This window comes from Halictus rubicundus, chromosome 12 (assembly GCF_050948215.1).
Source record: "Halictus rubicundus isolate RS-2024b chromosome 12, iyHalRubi1_principal, whole genome shotgun sequence".
In the NCBI taxonomy this organism is placed as follows: domain Eukaryota; kingdom Metazoa; phylum Arthropoda; class Insecta; order Hymenoptera; family Halictidae; genus Halictus; species Halictus rubicundus.
The window spans coordinates 6939654-6954834 of NC_135160.1; the positions used below are offsets into that span (position 1 = coordinate 6939654).

A 15181-nucleotide genomic window follows, 5' to 3' on the forward strand; every position below is an offset into this window, starting at 1 on the left:
CGTGGAACGCATTAGCGCAATATCTATCTTGCTACCTCCGTTAGGCAGCTCAGGCGTGACCGCGCGGTTCCATTTCGTGGAAACTTCGCGGCGTTCGCATTCAATTCGTTCGCGTTCGCGTTCGCTCCAGGAAAAATGAACCGGATCTGGTCAAACCGAGGTGTCCGGTTCCGATATTTTTTACGGTCAGTCAACGATCCGGCCGTTTGCACATGTCTCTCCCCGGCGAATTAACATGCTTCTTTATTACGGGACCGTCCGGTGTATATTGCCGGTAACAACTGACGTACCCGCCGTGTCGTACAGACAGACAAACACACACACGCACACCATGGTTTTCTTTCCGAGTTAGCGCGACGTCGCGTCCGACAGGTTCTGCTCTCTCGCTCGAAAATCACGGATAATTTCTCGCGGCGCTCGAAGAGCCGTTCGTAACCTTTAATCGGCGAGCATCGCGATTAATTCATCGATAGAGCGGGTTGGTTCTTACGTAAGCGGGGCTCTCTCGCGCCAGTACCGGGGAGAGTTTTCACGCGCAACAACGTGTCTTGGACTTTTAGTGACGTCGAAGGTCACCGAAGCATGAATCGGTAAATACCCGTCGGACACACCGCGCTCGTTCGTCTGTTAGGCGCAAGCACGCGTGAGCGGCTAATTTTCAAAGCTCAAGTGATGCAGCTGATGCGCTTTATGGGCAGACATCACATCGCTGGTGATTCTTTTTTGCCATTCGCACCTTGTTTTACCGTTAAAGACTCGCACAGGGGGGAACAAAATGGCGGTCTCGAAACAATCTTTTCCGTCGCCCCGCTCCCATACCGGCGCGCATTATCGTCTAACGTCATCATCGTCAATGCCATCATCGTCGTGACTGTCGTCGTCGTCGTCGTCGTCGTCGGTCACGTGACCGTGTTCGAACGTAGAGAAAGTTGAGAGTCACTGACGCGTGTGCGTGCATTTCACTGAGGCGACGAAAAGGTAACACTAACCGCGCCGCGCGCGCGTTTATTGCGCGTGTAACGCGCGCACCGCGGCGGGAAGCGAGCGCGTTTCGCCGTTGAACAAGCAACAGCGGATCCCCATCGGCTCTATCTACGGTCGTCACGGAAATATCCGACCCGCGGGGCGCATTCGAAATAATGGCCGCGTTTAACGGTGTCACTGGTCACCGGCACGGGCGTGAGACGATTGAGTAAGAGATCGCGCGCGCCTCGCTTCGTGAGTGGATCCAAAGATAGATATCCCGGCACCAGCGGGTCGAACCTAACTGGCTCGGCCGTGTACACATGTACACGCGATGCATACGTGTACAGGGTGGGCCGATCAACGTTTGCTACCATAGGATTTTTAATCCTCGGACAGCGGACCGCTCTTATATTTAAATCGTCTGACTTGTACATCGACTCTGCTCTCAATGTGACGTCACCCCCTTTTCCACATGTCTATTCCTATGTTACAACAACATGTAACAACTGCATAATCGACGATGTTCATGACTAGTTATTGCTTTATCAATTTTCGGAAACATTATTTTTGAACACACTTCTCGTAGACACGTTGTTTCTACTGTAACAGCTATCCATTTGATGTAGTCAATTTTGATATTGTGGGTCAAAATAGACCAAAGCTGATGGAGCTATAGTTTTTTTTCTTTGAGGTGAACTCGGAGACCTCCATATGAACTCATTTTTTGGCTAGTATGTTATACAGTAGTAGTTGGTTAAGGGTTAGTGGGACATGCGTTGTAAACAGAGGTCAAACTGATCTGCCTTATGGTTTTTGCGATATCCGTCTACCCGATCCAGATCTAACCCAGATCTCGCCCACGTATCGTCTAGATCTAACCCAGGGGTGGTAATTCACGACAACACGAAGGTCTAGTTTGGGTGACCTCCAGGTTAGGTTTCAAACCTACCCCAATTTCATTGCTGAAAATCGTGTACTATCGCTCCGCGCCGATACCTTCGCACGAACCACCCTGTACAGCCGGCGACCGTAGAGAGAGAAGAAGATAGAGGCATCGTATTCGTGACAACAGCGCGATGTAAACAAGCCTCGTGCACGCGCGCCGGTCTTGTCCAGACGGTGACGTAGTTACGCGGATGTTACTCGGGTGTATGTACGCGGACCCCTCGGCTCGCGCGCGCGCGTTATCTTTCTGCTACTGACACTTCCGGTAAATACGTCCTTATCGTCGGGCTCCGCTCTCCTTTTCGCTACCCAAGACCGGACTGAACGTGCCCGGGGAATCCGGCGTGTTTGGTTGTGGCTCTCTCTCTCCCTGTTCGCAGAACCGGCTACCGTCCATCCAACAGCTGCTGACAGCTCGATGATATCCGACGTATAATTCATTGCTCTAGTTGCTTGCGCTGCGCAGCAGCAGGTGGCCAATCTCTCTCCCCCTTTGTCTCTCTTCCACCCCCCCACCCTTTTTCTTTCTTTCTTTCTGTCTCCTCGAGGTTACGAACTCTCGCCGATGGAAATTCATTGTCGTTTTTTATGGAATTCGATTTCTGCGATCGATCGTCGCCCCGGTGATCGAAGACCTCGGGCGCTGCGCACTGGGACAAATGGGCAACCCGGGTGGAAAAACGTCGTGTCTCGGAGCAGATGTATCTTCTATTCATCCTCGTTCCGGAATGTTTACACGGACTACTCTCACCCACGATCATACTTATTTAGTAGTAGTATAAACATAGAAAGCATCGCGCAAACACTTCGAATCGTAACATGATGAAATTATACAGAAATGCGATACGAGAACAATTAGTAATGAAACCCCTGCGCGATGGAACCGGGTACGCTGAAAGTTGATTCTTGCGCCGGGCAATGCATGGAAATGTGCAAGAAATTCGAGTATAATTTTACAAAAAAGTGGACCTGGTTCTTGTACCAAGGTCTTCCTCGCGAGGACACGTCGGAGACCTTGGTGCTAAAATCGGGCAAGGTTCGGTGTATCGTACTTTTTTCATTTCATTGGTGGTGCTAAAAGTGTATTTTTTTACGCTCGTTCTCGGGACTGCGTTTCAATGAAAAATACCGTTCTACACGTTTTAGATTTAGGAGAGGGTTCTTAAGGACATGGGGGGGGGGGGATGTTTGGACAAAAACTTATTTAGTAGAGATTTATTGGGGTACCTCTGGGTCGGTTGTTATTTCCGACTACTAATTTCAACAGGGCTGCAGCTTAAGTGTTCGCTCATTGGACAGGTCACCTTAGGAACGTTACGGGAACATCTCGAATTGGCAAGACCGGCGAGGGTCGTTAGGCTATTAGACGAATGTCTACTTATGTAGGATTAAGCCCTGAATGGAGGTAGGTTTTCCCGGACGGCCAACGATTTTCCGTCGCGTTCACGTCGTTTTTCCGGCGGGTCTTTTCCTTTGCGTAACACGCACGCATCGCGGCGTGGCATGCGTGTGCGCCAGCGGTACGCAGGCGCGCGCGCGTCGGGTTATTTAAAATAGTATCCGAACAGGCCGGAATCTACAGTGCGTGTTCTGTTGCACGGGATTATGTCATGTGTGCTCGTACCACTTTGCCGGTAAATAGGTTACGCAAGATGGATCACGGATGGCCACTCTGCATAAGTATTAACTTATAGCTATGGGGCCGGTTGGCGTCCGCGTCTACGCTATACGCATAGCGGTCTGCGAGTAGAAATTGGAAGCGGTGTAATAACAGGATATGTACAACGCCGGGTTGCGCGTTACTCCGTCGAACGGCTACAAATTTCTGTACACTTTTTCCCCTTTTTTCTTTCCAACCACGTAGCGTAATCTCTTCCCATGTAGGCGTGCGCGCACGGGCGGCTTTGTCAACAATGGTGTGACATAACTTTCCAGAGAAAACGCAGTTCTTCCGTCCGAGATGCTTTATCTTAATATACACATTTATTCGACGTGTATTATGTGGTACAGCCGCGGTAATTGCGGCATAAAATTTTCGAACGGCGCGGCGCGGCGCGGCGTTACACAATCTCTCTCTCTCTCTCTCTCTCTCTCTCTGGAACAACAGATAAACGTGTCCCTGATGCGCTAGGAAGGTCGATCCCGGAAAATGGGCGTCTGTTCAGCATCGACGCATGACATTAAAAATCGAATATTCATGAAGGAGGGAAAGAGCGCGTAGATCGATACCGGGGATATCGTGATTAACGTTGACATTGTTCCTACCGACCATTGGCCGGCGGTCCGGCTTTTCTGCATGACAATGGAACAGGAAATTCCTATTGAATAAGTGTCGTTCGGCATCGTAACCTCGGGACCGTTGAATCACATCGAATTCTCACTTTTTCATTTTGACCCCCGTGACACCATGGACGAAGTACCTCGCTAGATCATGGCTGCAAATTGCTGTGGCACCATGGACACCCTGAAAATGGTGAACTCTATGTCGGGCCGGGCTCGATGTCTACTTTTGTCCAATAATTCTTTATTTTATTCATTCTCCGATTAATACCGCGTGATTGCATGGTACCTAAGTAAAATTGTAGTGTTTTTTATTTGTTCTAAATAGAGCTATCTATGGGGATATAAGTGAACTATATCATTTTGTAACAAGTTCTGAAGTAAAAGAAACACGTTGGATCTCAAAGGGTTAATGTCCATCGAATCTGTTAGGAGAGGTACGAGGTATCTTGTTGATGGTGCTGTAGGAGATATAGCAACATTGTTGCGACGAGGTTTCTCTGCTACTGACAACGAAGGTAGCGAGAAGTCTCGTCGATGGTATCGAAGGGGTTAAAAGCTGCTGGCCGGAGTTACGACATAATTGCAGCGATCGCTTCACCTTTCTCCTCGGCGAAGACCGCCGCTGCACAACCGCTTGATTTCGGGTTTGGAAACAACATGGCGGCTAGTTACACCGACCGGCCGGTTGGAGGCACTGCATCCTAGCCGATCGCTCGTAAAGTCGGTCATAGAGTTTACAATGCAACGCCTTCTCTCTGCTCGGCCCGGTATTCCACGGCTCCTCTCGCTCTCCATCTCTCTCTTCTACTCTCTACTCTCTCGCTCTCTTCTACTCTTTACTCTCTCGCTCTCTTTCTACTCTTTGCCCTCCCACTCTTTTCTAGTCTCTGCTCGCGCACTCTCTGTTCTCTCACTCTACTCCACTCTCTGCTCTCTCACTCTATTTTACTCTCAGCTCTATCACTCTCTTCTACTCTCTGTACTCTGACTTTGTTGTACTCTAGGCCCTCTGACTCTATTCTATTTTCAGCTCTCTTACTGTTTTCTACTCTCCGCTCTCTTACTCTCTTCTACTCTTTGCTCACTTACTCTCCTCTCCTCTCTGTTCTCTTACTCTCTTCTACATTTTGCACTCTCACTGTCTTCTACTCATTGCTCTCTCACTCTCTTCTACTCTTTGCTCTCTCACTCTCTTCTACTCTCTACTCTCTCACTCGCTTCTACTCTCTACTCGCTCACTCTCTTCTACTCTCTGCTCTCTGACTCCATTCTACTCTCTGCTCCCTTACTCTTTTCTGCTCTTTGCTCTCTTACTCTCTTCTACTCTTTGCTCTCTCACTCTCTTCTACTCTATCCTCTCTAAAAAATTATGGCAGACTGGCCGGTGGATAACGCGTCAATAAACAGGTATTCCCATAAAGAAATGAATAAATCTCTTTGAAAGAGAATTTTCACGCATCAATTGCCGGGCCCTAACATCCCCGTACCCGGAGAATAAAACGCACACTTCCACACGTACCAAAACCGCGTATACTTAATTCGCGAGTACGTGTTAAGCGCAGGTACACGTGTCCCTGCACCGCACATCCAAAGTCGTAGACTCTACTCTCTAATCCGAGTCCTCTCTATTTCTCTGCTCCCCTCCCCGTTTCGGTTTACCGCGATTGCGCCCGTGTAGCAATCATTAGCACGCCTCGAGTACAATTACCTTGGATGTGGGAACCGTCCTCCATGTCTGTGCGTCGATGCATATGCATCGCGCGCGATCGCCGCGTCGGCAAGGCGATCCGTCGAAAATGGGAGCGTAGTACGCGCGAGACGCGCGGACTTTTAATAAGTTGCAACCGCGGACGTGACGGCATGGAATTGCAAAATGGAACGCGCGTGCTGGTATGATTACCCGGAATCGTTGTTCTTGAATACCATTGGTAGACGCGCACCGTGTGCGCGCCACGTTACCGGAGCCCGCCACGCGGACTGCAACGTTCACCCGGCTCGACGCGTCGCGTCGGTGCATCGTTGCATCGTTGCATCGTTGCGTGTGCGCGCACTGTCTCTGAAATTTCGCTGCATCCTCGCGAAAGTAAACCTCATTGCCGGCATCGGTGTTACGAGGTTTACACACCGGCAGCCGGGAAATCTGTTTGAACGCCGGTATCGCTAACGAACGATACCGTCTTTGGTTTCCCGAGACGCTATGGGAGCGGAGGCCATTTTGTAGGTGCAAGTACTGGTTGCAAAAGTTCACCTGACTCGGAGAGGCAATCTTCATAGGAATTAGCTAGATTTGCGTTGGGTGATTTGTAAATTTGTCGTGTTACTGGAGCAGTGGAGACCATTTTGTTTGTGCTCGTATTGGATGGCGACGAGTTGTAAAAGTTAGTCGGACTTGCAGCGTCGGGCTTAATTTTACTCAGCTAGATTTGTAAGGGATAATTTGGAAATATATTTTTATGGACTAGTGGAAGCTATTTTGTCCTCACCCTTATTGGTTGTACCGGTAAATGGTGGGGATGTTGTTTCGAATGGAACTGCGATGCTCTGGTGATCTGCAGAATTATTATACTGCGGAACAGAAAGTAGGAAAAACATGAAATGAATTTAATATTACTGGTGCATTTAAAACCCATTAAAATTATTAAACGAAGCAATAAATATAAAATATATTTTGAAATGTAAATATAAAATATATTTTTACGGAGTAGTGGAAGCTATTTTGTCCTCACCCTTATTGGTTTTACCAGTAAATGGTGGGGATATTATTTCGAATGGAATTGCAATGCTCTGGTGATGTGCAGAATTGCTAGAAAGTAGAAAAAACATCAAATGAATTTAATATTACTGGTACATTTACAACCTATTAAAATTATTAAGCGAAGCTATAAATTTTTATGCAACTCCATGGACAAAGTACATCCAAGTAGTGACGCTGAAGCTTCATTTTTCGCCCAACGTGAACCTCGAAGACCGATCGACGTTCCCAACAGGTAGCCCGCCAGAAGTCCCTCGCAATCGTGACGAATGGTTTTATTTTTTATGAATGCAGTTCCTCGGTTATCGCAAACGTAAATCAGACGGGATCAGCTGATCGTGCAGGTCGTGCGTATGTCTTGTGTCTCCCACCCGGCGATATCGTTCGCAAACGAGTCCCGCTGACGTAACGATGCAGCACGCGTCGTAAATTATGATCGATAATGTAACCTTGCGGATACGCGCCGGGCTAACATGTGGTCGGAATGTGTATCGCTCGTGTCCTCTAGGACTTTCTAACAATTTATATCGACGACATCGACTTCCCCGGTCATCCGCGCCCATTATGGCATCCCATGCTTGTTGTGTAGTACGGGAAAGAGAAAGGGGGAGAGATCGCGGTGGGGGGAAAGAGAGGAGAGGAGAGGACACCGTTCATCCCCGCTCCACTACTTAATAACTGACTCGCGTAGTATCCGGTTGCTTTTGATGCATTCTGGCCGTAACGGTGACCGGCATTCGACATTCACTTTCCGAGGGCTAAAAAGAATACGATGGATCTCTCTCTCTTTCTCTCTCTCTCTCTCTCTCTCTCTCTTTTTCACTCGCTCTAGCAACCTCGTTAGAGTGTCGACAGTGCTGCCTTTAGCGCGAGGTCGCTGTTACCAACAACTTTGGAGACCCCAGAACTTCGGGTCTTGGTGGGACCCTTGAGAATTCCTGACGACATGCAGCCCTAATTCCCTGACCGACTGCTGTATTCCCATCGTGGGATAAAACGCGCCCGTGGGAATCCTGTTACGATCCATGAAAATCCTCGAACACGAGAGAATCGTTTAAAAGATCTGGATGCGATCAGGTTAAAGGTTCTTGTTCTAGAGTCTAGGTCCTAGAGTTTCAAAGTGGTCGTTTCATTGCTCAATCACCGACGATTTCGAACAAACAGCTGCTGGCTTGGCAAGCACAGGAAGAAACCGCGAACGAATAAGACCCGAAATACGAGTCGAAGACAGAAGATGCGTCGCAGCGAGCCGAAGAGCGAAAGCTCGGCTGCCGTATCCGCGGCGCGAACAATTGCGTCAAAGGCCGTGGCGATCTTTAGGGTCCGATCGTTAGTAGCGCGGCGTGTTGCATAGAATACGAGGACGCGAGGAAAAGTGGCGCGTATCTGCTGCACCGAGAGAAAAGCGAGGTCGGGCCTTTCTCAGAAAAGTGGGTCGAGAAGGTACCGATCGCGCACTCGAGCCTCGGCGTTGCGTTCCACGCGCGGGATTCACAAGGAAAGCGTGTGTCGGTTGATCCGCTCCCTCGTGTAAACCACCGAAGCTAGAGAACCTGGCTACCTGGCGAAGCTAACTAGCTTTGCTACGCCGTCACACGGCGATTCTCCCACGGACGCCATGCCCGAGTGTGTGTCGCTTGATCCGCTCCTTTCTGTAAAATACCGGAGCCAGTCAACCTTCGTACCTGGTGAAGAACTGGCGAAGCTAGTGAAGCTAGGTAACTTGTGAAGCTAGCTAACTAGTGAACCTGACTAGCTTGTACAGCCAACTAGTGAAGCTAGGTAACTTGTGAAGCTAGCTAACTAGTGAACCTGACTAGCTTGTACAGCCAACTAGTGAAGCTACCTAACTAGTAAAGCCAACTAGTGAAGCTGACTAGCTAGTACAGTTAACTAGTGAAGCTGACTAGCTAGTACAGTTAACTAGTGAAGCTGACTAGCTAGTAAAGCTAACTAGTGAAACTACCTAGCTAGTACAGCCAACTAGTGAAGCTACCAAGCTAGTAAAGCTAACTAGTGAAGCTGACTAGCTAGTAAAGCTAACTAGTGAAACTACCTAGCTAGTACAGCCAACTAGTGAAGCTGACTAGCTAGTACAGCCAACTAGTGAAGCTACCTAGCTAGTACAGTTAACTAGTGAAGCTGACTAGCTAGTAAAGCTAACTAGTGAAACTACCTAGCTAGTACAGCCAACTAGTGAAGCTACCAAGCTAGTACAGTTAACTAGTGAAGCTGACTAGCTAGTAAAGCTAACTAGTGAAACTACCTAGCTAGTACAGCCAACTAGTGAAGCTACCAAGCTAGTAAAGCTAACTAGTGAAGCTGACTAGCTAGTAACACTAACTAGTGAAGTTGACTAGCTAGTGAAGCTAACTAGCTAGTCCAGCCAACTAGTGAAGCAACCTAGCTAGTAAAGCTAACTAGTGAGGCTAGCGAATGAAGCCAACTAGGTAGTGAAGCTTGCTAGTGAAGTGTAGAGTAGATAGCTTCGGTACGCATCACGCGGCGATTCTCCCACGGATCTGATGCCCCCGGCGTCGTTGTAGTCGTCTATTGGGAAAACGTGGAGATAGAGAGCCGACGTGGACGAGCGCGCTCCCCTTCGACCCTTTTCCCGCATTGTTGCGCCGCTCTATGACTTTCCAACGCGAGCCGGCCGGCTTCCGACTATGTGGAACGAGATAGATGGCCTTGCCTGGCATCGATTAAACGGTTTTACGCGGCGCAACACCGGCGAAAAGAACCCGTGTCGGGTCGCCGGTAGGTGTCGAGAGAGGCCTCGCCGGCCACCACCTTATTGGACGTCGCTAGACTCCGATGATTCCACCGAGAACGATGAATAAATTACTCCTACGGGCTGCTGCTTGGGCGTGCTTCTTCGGCATCTGAATACGTACTACGGAAACGCAATTAATAGGGGACGGGTCTCGTTGGGCAACTGGGCACTCTTGACGATTGTCGGTGGGACAACGTGTCCAAGTGATCGTTCACGACTGCAACGTTGCTATCGTTCGGTCGTTCGAGAAACAATTAAAGACCATTGAAACAGTTAAACAATTAATTCAAACAATTAACCCTTTTGCACTCGAACCTATTTTAACCCCAAAACGAAACATTTCTTCCGACCTAGAATATTTCCCTTCCATATACAGGGTCATCCGTTTTTAAACGGCCAAACGTCAACCAGCTATAGAGGACCCCAAATGGAACAACTTTCACCCCTAACACTTTTTTTGATTCGAAGTTATTTCATTCAGTCTCCACGGCGTGCCCCGTGTCAAAAAAATCAAGATCCAAAGGTCATACAAAAAAGTTGACTTAATAAAAAAGATGCCCCTATTTATTTTAAACCAAACAAAGGAAAAATCATCAAGATACATAATTGCAGTCCTAATATATTTAATCTTAAGTGAACGCAAAAAATGACGGGTTTTTGCAATTATCTAAAAATCAAGACCGAATCAAAAAAAGTGTTAGGGGTGAAAGTTGTTTCTCTATAGCTGGTTGACGTTTGGCCGTTTAAAAACGGATGACCCTGTATATATTTTTCATGTTATACATACGGAAATCGTGCAATTTACTCCTACAATACTGAAATGTTTAAAAAATATTTTGAATAATGATACAGCAATTTTTAGTGGCGCCTTACAGTCACCATTCGAGCGCTAAGGGTTAAAGCTCCTAGGATTTTGAGATATTTGATTCGGTAGTAGCGATATTGAACTGTGAACCTCGCTTAAAGTGTCGCCAGTATATAGACAAAAGTTTCATAGGGGAACAATTAAGAACAATATTGTTTCGTCACGGTCAAACGTCTCTGTCACTGTCAAACGAGCGCGTAGCGTCTCGCATTCGAAAGAACGGCGACGTTACGGAGGTAAAGTGGTGGCCCGAAAAGCAGTTAGCCGGAGCCGCGTGCAGTAACATTGACACAGAAACCGGCGCACAAGCTCCCCGTGTCCGATTCCATCGCGCTCTCTAGGAGTCCCGCATCGATCACCCGGCTACACATGTAGGTCTGAGCGTTTCGTAACACGTGGGACGAGAGCGATCCGCACAGACCACCGATGCATCATCCTCCTACCGCCGACGCGTTATCGAACTATGCGGCTCCGTGTCCTCCCCCGCTCGTTGGACCATCCACCAGAGGGATGAACAAAGTTACCGGCTCGCGGGGAATGCGGGTCGCGTGGGTGGAGCGGCGAAAAAAATGAAAACAAACTTTCGCTGAGTGTGAACGCGTCGAGAGGCACGCCGAGTGTGGGTAGGCTGACCGTATCGTGTACAATTGAAAATCCGATGCGATAATTACCGGTTTACTTACCGGTCAATACTCTAATAAGTAGTCTTCGTACAGACTGTTACAATTGTTCGTTGCAAAAATTCTCGACTGATTGTTTAAAAGCGACAGCAACTGTGTATACCGAACTGTGCCCTCCTCTTTTGTTTCTCGTGTGAAGAAATACAAAAATGCATCCAAGTCGTCCTACGTATCGATCCTCTCTAGCGTCTCCCCCACCGATTCCACCGTTTCGGAAAAGTCTAAAGATTTTGGTCACCGTACAAATGGCATGTAGCCCCTTAAGGTCCACATACGGGGACGCAACGGAGTCACGTTGGAGTCATCCACGAATCCGATCCGTGTGGAGAGAGGAGGGGAAGGCGTCGAGGATGGGTTTAAAAAGGGGCCAGTAGAGGGGCGAAAGGCGGCCACGTACTCCGTAACAGCGCCGAGAGAGGAGTGTGTGCCAGTACACATTTTACGCAACGTCGCCTGTGATATAACGAGACACCGGCGAGTCCCTCCGTCTCTGTCGGTGTGTGCATGTGCATGTGCATCGACTTGACGGGTGCAATAGCGGCGCTAGGCTCTCTCCCGTAGGGCACGCACATGCGTCGCGGCGCAGGATACACCAGGGGCGACGCCGACTCCGACTCCGACGCCGACGCCGACGCCGTGCATTCGGCCGCGTTTCACCCGGTTTCGCTGGACCCGGCGGAACACAATGACCCAAATGATACCGCGAACCGGGTCGCAGCCTAGATACTGTCGCAGGCCGGCCTTTTCCCGCCCGTCTCCGTCCACAATCGACGCGGAACCGTGTGCGAGTATTTGATAGTAAACGCACACATACGCGCACACTCGCGCGCGCGCGCGGGTTCGCAGCGCTTCGCTCGCAGCCCCAGATTTTCACTTTCGCGCGGGTGAACGTTGACACTCTCGCCTTTCGATAATGCTCGCGGTCTCGATCCGGTACGCTCTCTTATGCATGCACGCGCCGCGTGCGTACGGAACTGTTGCGCCTTCGCAAATCGACGATTACCCTAACACCGCCGCGCCGGTTGCTTCATGCTGCCGCTCCTCGCGGCGGCAATTAACCCCTGAACGATGGCAACGATGGCTCGATGGTGGAAAGGTGGCGGGATGTTACAAGGTAATGTCCCGTCACCTGCGAGATGTTGGAGAAAAATTGTTGGGTGTACCACTCGAGAGATCCTGAAACCTGATGGAACGTTTTATTTTTTTTTTTATCGTTTCTCTGACGAAACTTTTGTCAACGTATTTGTCAAATTTTTCTGATTAAAATGAGTCCAAGCACGACGCAATTCGCACGATATTTGCCGGTTTGTTTCACGATTAAGTGGAACCTCCACTATCCGAATTCCTCATTACCCGAGTACAATTCACTTGAGTTTAAAGCGATCAGTGTGGAACATGAATTGTTGTACTAATCAGTGATGATTTAATCTAGTATCGTAGTCAGGCCACTGTTCTATTATCAGTACAGTTGAATTTACGCTACCTGCGTTTATTGTCTGCAGTAATCGAGCTGATAATTGGAAGCCATTGTTCTGGATACTTCAATAATGTAGTGAAACGTCCTTGCAATTAAAAAAAGAAGAAAATTGTTTCGGTACACTGTTTGCAATTAACTCACAGAAACTGGTTCGCTTGCAATTGGCTTAATTGGTTTGGATAGTCGAGGTTCAATTTCGACGCGTATTAAACAAACAAATCCCATCCAAATGGATTCAACAACAAGGTGCGAGTTGAAAAATTTAACGATTGTGTCGATAAACGTTTCATGATGGAACAATGGAAAACGGAAAAGTTGAATCGGTAATGATACGTTCGTAAATATTTGCTGTACCCCGACGAAAAGAATGGTCCCAACAACGTTTTTCATAAAAGAATATTAAATTGCATCGTTGAAAGAAACACGGGTATAGAATGAATGAGAATGATGTGAAATAGCATCGGTACTGTTGCCAGTCTCGCTTCTACCAAGCTAAATTCGGTAGCTAAATCGATAGGGCAGTGGCTTCTGGGACTCTAGCTACCGGAAGTAACTCTTTGCTATGCTCGGAGAACAACGACATCTTGTACTACTCCATACATACTGGGGATCATGTTGAAAAACCTCGTTCTATTCGATCTTGCGGATCATTTTGAAAAATCTTGGTCTACTCGGCACTGCGCGTCATATTGAAAAATCTTGTAGATCATTTTGAAAAATCTTGTAGATCATTTTGAAAAATCTTGCGTTATCCAATGCTGCGGGTCGTGTAGAAAAACCTCGTTCTATTCGATCTCGCGAGTAATATTAAAAAATCCGGTGCTATTCGATCCCGCAGGCAATGTTGAAAAATCCTGATCAAAACTCGCCGGATCTCCGAATATTCTCGAAATCCGAGATCCAGTTGAAATTCACCCTTCTCGATCGATCGAGTCGGTGGTTTTGTCGTTCCGTTCCGATCGTGACGTCGAAACCGCCGGCAGAGACGAAGCCGGCCGGCAATTTCCTCGCGCTGTCATGAAACCGACGCTGTCATCGGCTCTTCCTACACTTTGTGCGTCATATTGCGAGCGCGCGGGCATACGTCATCCACTAGCGACCGGTCGTGGAAATCGTTCGCGCGCGGCTATTGTTGAAATTTTACGAGGTTGAGAACGAAGGACTGCGAGCCGGCCTTAAATTTATCAAGTGTGTCACGATCACACCGGGCAAATCCGCTGAAAGACGCCGTCAAGAACGCGATGTCTCGCCGGAAACCGACTCCCAATTATCCTCCTTCCGTCGTTTGCCATTATATTTACCGTACTGGCGTCTATTTTCGCGCGGACCGGCGATTTATTAATATTTTGGAGTTCCGGCGAAAATATATACACACTGACCCAGAAGCGAGCTTCGTCCCCGCTGGAACTCATCATGAAAATTCTGTGTTGTATCCTCTTTTTGGTAAGGTACAGCAGTGCGTTCGTTTATCAATTTTTAGAATTTTTAAGTTGGTTTTTTCAAATATATTTTTTTAATTTCTACCGATTTTGAGACGGTTCAACCTTTTTATATTTTCATGGTTCAATAGACGATATTCTTGAGGGATTTAATTCTTCGGTGCTCTCTAGATCTTTCATGAAATTCTTCGAGCTTTCTTTGGAAGCAATCAATTAAGAAATCGTTTGTAGAATGTACTTGTATCGTGGTACAAAGTGTAAAATGGTACTCTCGTTGTAAAACGAAACAAATCTCGCTAGGTTAGAGGACACCGTCACTTTCCCCGCAGCTGGTTAGCGATCGGGATGTCGAAAACGTTGGCTACGATCGTCGGAGCTGTCCGAGAGTTAGTCGGTACTGGGAACCAGCGATGTTTCTGGAATTTCCGTTTCTCTCGTGTCTTAGCGATCCTCCCGCGAGGAGCTCGGGTACCAAAAAGCAGGTCACGCAACGGCGATAACGGTAATCCGTGCAGCCGCGTTGCAATGGCGTCCACGTGGAAAAGCAAACGCAGAAAAGTGGGCTTTGCCTCGCGTATCTCGACGGGATCGCGGACCGTTCGTAATTGGCTCGCTCGCGATAATGATCGCCGAGGATTTCCCCTCGAATCGCTGCCATTACTGTAGCAATTTGGGAAATCCTGCCGTTCTACCGATTCCGCCTCGATCCGTGCTCGCGGGCCTTTATGACAGATCGTAAAGTCGGATTTCGGTCGCCGTTCGTCTCGGATCTGTGTTCGAGATGTGACACTCGGATATTTCACGTCCGCCGATGAAATTCTATAAAGTTCGTTGCGAGCCATCAATTATAATTTCGTTTGATGTCGGATGACTGTGAGGTTGAAGATCAAATACGAGCGTACGAACGAAATACAGTTTAAAGTGAACTGTTTCATCAAGAGATTTTATCCGGATTCCTAACGTTTTAGAACATTCTTCGCAGGAGAAGCATGGTCTCT

General features: G+C 48.1%; 1 protein-coding gene across 1 annotated transcript in view; it reads left to right on the forward strand.

The window, feature by feature from the left end:
- Glut4ef (Glucose transporter 4 enhancer factor) overlaps positions 1 to 15181 on the forward strand; it is a 124191-nt gene that overhangs the window by 4055 nt on the left and 104955 nt on the right. The gene's annotated exons all lie outside the window — the stretch shown is intronic.